Raw genomic sequence first — 4,656 nt, 5'->3', positions numbered from 1 at the left:
ATTGAAAAAAAATTTTTTTTAAAAAGAAAAATTTCATTGACAATCGAGAGACACTGCAGTGGACTAACAAAGAGTCCAGTCAACGGTTTGTTCTTGCTCCTTTGGCCTTCCTGAGTTAAACCCTTTTTCATGGAACCAGTTAGCTATTTTATTCTATTCCGGCCAGTGAAATTTGTATATCACTGTCCCCACCTTAAGCTTAGTGAGGAGAGATGGCAGTGGCAACATGGTGAGAGAAAAGAGAGGAGGGACGAAGTTGGTGGATGTGAAGAGTTGAGAGAAAATATATGAAAACTTTTCATCTTAAAGAAAAGCTGCAACAGACTCTCATGCCAGTGTTTGGCGTGTGGAGGAGGAGGTCCTGTAGAATGTTTCTTTTTTTTTTTTTAATGTTTTTATTTATTTTTGAGACAGAGAGAGACAGAGCATGAGCAGGGGAGGGGCAGAGAGAGAGGGAGACACAGAATCCGAGGCAGGCTCCGGGCTCTGAGCTGTCAGCACAGAGCCCGATGCGGGGCTCGAACTCACAGACCGCCAGATCATGACCTGAGCCGAGGCCGGACGCCCAACGACTGAGCCACTCAGGCGCCCCTCCCGTAGAATGTTTCTGAATAAAGGTCCTGTAGTGTGTCACTGTCACATAGCAATGTCGCTTGCTGCTCCATCTCCATCTCAGGCTGGACAGTCACATGAAGGGACATGTGAAAAAGAGGCCACAAATATACTCCTCTGCCCTTTCACCTTGGGTTGTGTGCGTGTCCAAGCTGCAGGTAGGACTTGTTTTCCTAAGGGGAGGAAAGCCTGGCTTCCCCCAATGGGCATTGCCACTGGGGAAAAGTGACGTCCCAGGGACTGGGGTCAGACTGGGTCCTGAGGGTCCCCTTCACCAGAATGTACCTTCTCAGTCTGCCATCAGGTCGGCCTGTGGGGCCCTCCTCCCCTCCTGCAGCGGCTGTGGTTGCCATAGCACCGCAGGACTCTTTCCACTTCCGGTTAGATTGATTCCACAGCAGCGCCGGAAATAACAGCCCACCTTGCCAAGGCTGAGACCCTTAAAAGCAGCTCTTTTCCTTTTCTCAATGTAATGGGCTGGACTGATGCCCAAAGGACTCTTCCCTGGGTGTTCTTTTTGTTTTTTTCTCCCACTAAATTGCATTTAGTGGACTCGGGTGCCTTTGATATGTTGGTCTGCCCATCTGCTGATTATCTTGGCTTACACCAGGTTGGCCTTCTGATAATGAAAGAAGCCAAAAATAGCAGTTGTGAAACATGGGCTTTTTGATGATTACTTGTGTTCTGCAGCAGATCGCAGATTGAATGGAGCCCAGCATAAAGTAACTATCTTCTTTGTATTACTTAACCACCCACTCAGAAAGCAAAAACTACTGTCACAGTCTCTCTTTGTCCCTGGCATGTGATACAGGAACTGTGGAACTCAGAAAGGCTCAGCGTCTATTTGACTGTGAAGTACATTTTGGATATCATCTCCCTCAAATATGTCTGGAAACTTTCTTCATTTCATCCATTAACCTCTGGAACACTTCTTCAAAGTCCATTCCTCCCTCCACCACCATGCCTGTTATTTACACACCATTTAGTAAGATGACATCAGCTATTAGCCTGGCTCAGTACTGTTTAGATATTTCTAATGAATGTGTGAGCTCATTTGGAGTATTCTTTGGTTTAGGTTGTGTATTATCCCATTCTGAATATTATGACTCTGTTTAGTGCATTTCTATACAAACAGACTTAAATATTCAAGGTATTGCCCCTGGAATACGTTCTCTTTCGTATGTGGCTTGTCAGGTTAAGTAAAAGGGAGCATATCCTTCAGATTGGCAAATTCAGATATCCACAGAACAAGTGGTAGAGTGTTCAGATAACTGACTCATCTTTCCAAAGGACATAAGTCATCAGGTTTGGTCCATTCTTAAAGAGCAAATTGCCCTCGGAATGTCAAAGCTAAAATATATCAGTTAATAATAAATTCTAGTGACTCAGATGGATGACATTATTGTCAGGTTAAAAATAAGTTACTCAAGGGGCGCATGGGTGGCTCAGCCGGTTAAGTGTCTGACTTCGGCTTAGGTCACGATCTCACAGCTCATGAATTCGAACCCCGCGTTGGGCCCTGTCCTGACAGCTCGGAGCCTGGAGCCTGCTTCAGATTCTGTATCTCCTTCTCTCTCTTCCCCTCCTCTGCTCATGCTCTGTCTCTCTCTGTCTCAAAAATAAATAAACATTAAAAAAAATAAGTTACTCAACCACCACATCTCTCTCAGTTAAATTCTTAGATTATAAGACGTTGAAATGGAACTTACTCTTGAATTATAAAGGTATTTTACGTTACTAGCAATGCTTGGAAACATTCCTATGTGTAACAATATTCTTACTTAATAACAAATAAATCAATGCAGAGATTTTGTTAAGCCCAAGGACCTGTACATCCAAACAGTTTTTTCATTATGTTTTGCATATTTCAGGTAGTTTCTTGGGTTTATAGTGTTCTGCTTTTTCACATTTGTGTCTCTAGTGACGTGAGGATAGTGTGGAAAGATGCAGCTTTGGGCTGCCAGTGGGAGGACTGGGCTCCCCACCTATCAGTGTAGAGTGTGGCCTTGAGCACTGGACCTTACCAGGTGTCAGGGGCAGAAAGTGTGATGGGAGGTAATTGGAACCATAAACCCAGTGACCTACGTTTTACTTGCTGGGTGACCTTGGGGGAAATCACTTCATTTCTCTGAGACTCAGTTTGTTTTTGCATTTAAGGTTTATAATAAATCCAGAAAACATCAACAAATACAGCAAGAGAGTCAATGTAGAAACACAAGTCAAGGTGGCAAAAAACTCACGTTTATGAAGTCAGTGAAGATAGGAAACAACAGTTAGAAAACATAACCCAGGCAGGAAGAAGATTACATCTGATAAGACAATGTGTCAGAACTTGGGAAATGAAAGTAAATAGGTGTTGGAATCTAGACGAAGGTTCTCAACTAGAAAGGAAGTCAAGCCAAACAATATGGAAACCATGGCCAGGCTCTAGGCAAGGGTCCAGGGTTGGGCAGGAGACCCCAGCAGCCTGAAGGAGGCTAACCAGGCTACTGTAAGAAATGGGTTCCTTTATTTGCTTGAAGGAATTCTCGCCTGCCTGCAGGCCTGGTCTTAGACAAGATAAGAGAAGATCAGAGATGATGGGACACGAGACAAGTCCTGCCAGAATGGAATCAAGAATACTTTTCAGATGCTGTGCTCTCTTCTTAGAAACTAAAGTCACTTCTAAAGCAGAGGAAAAAGTGGATGTTACTCATAAGTAAAATAATGATAAAAGAATGCATTTTAAAAATATATCCCTCCAGCTAAATATTTGGTAAAATCTAGAATCTGTCATTTTTAAAAAGCTCTGTTTTTATAAAGATGTGTGAATTTCTATGACTTTAATCAGAGTTCTTAAAAACAGTGTTATAATTTGGGGACTGCTTTGTCTACCCTTTGGTTTGTTCTTACAGACGAATGAGACAATTAAGTAAGTATTTAGTTACCTAGAACCATTACAGAACAAGTAAATGGGGTTTGGTAAATAAACATTTATATGTACCATATTTAAAGGAGTGAATGTGATCTTTTTGAAAGCAAGAAATCCTTTTGCAGGGGGAATGTTGCCCCATGAAGATCTAAATTCATACATTCATATATCTGGTGAAATATTACTATCAATGTTTTCACACAGAACGTTTAGTCCTATGGACACCACTTAAATATTAAACTGTGTAAAAGATCAGAGTATTTAAATATGCAGGCACATATCACTCATCTATACAGTAATGTCTTACCTTTGGAAACATGCAAAAATTGACTGTTTGTCCTTTGTTGATGGCTTTCAAGCTTCCTCTCTGGAGTGAGAGGGGTGAAAAAAGTGCCCCAGGATTTTCTATTGATTAAGAAAGGGAAGCACTTGGACCAAAAACCAGAGTCTTTTTTTTTTCCACAATGGAGGGCTCACAAATGTTTTGAGCATCTACTTCATAACTAGTGAAATGAGGGAAACAAGGCTATAATTCTAGGGGGAAGGTGGTTTGGATAAAAGCCAGTTTCAGAAACATCAAAGAATGGATGATTTAGCACTAACCACATCTCTGTACCTCTCAAGTCCTCTCCAGGACATATGAGAGGGTGTCCTAAATCACACATAGGAAAATATCATTCAAAGGCATGGGAAAGCCATGCATCTGAGAACCAATCAAAAAGATTTGCCCAGTTTACATGGATGTTGGGACACAGCATATGGACTCAAAACTAGGCATTTCTAGATGGAATCTTATTCCATTTAGTTCTGCTGTGACATTTTCAGCTTCAAAATGCTTCTAGTTCAAAAGACCAAATGGGCTAATTCATGAGACTCTTTTCGTGCTGTCCAATATGGTAGCCGAATTTAAATTAATTAAAATGACACAAAATTAGAAGAAACTCTTCTTCAGTCTAGCCATATTTCAAATGTCCAAAAGTCACATGTGGTTAGTGTCTACTGTGCTGGACAGTGCAGATGTGGAATATTTCTATCATTGCAGATGAGTCCATTGGACGGTGCTCTGAGTCTAGTTTCATGGGCACATATGAGCACATTTTAGATCAGAACTCTCATCCTTAAAAGTGTGTGGA

This window comes from Prionailurus bengalensis, chromosome A1 (genome assembly GCF_016509475.1).
Source record: "Prionailurus bengalensis isolate Pbe53 chromosome A1, Fcat_Pben_1.1_paternal_pri, whole genome shotgun sequence".
NCBI lineage: Eukaryota > Metazoa > Chordata > Mammalia > Carnivora > Felidae > Prionailurus > Prionailurus bengalensis.
This window is presented reverse-complemented; position numbering follows the sequence as displayed.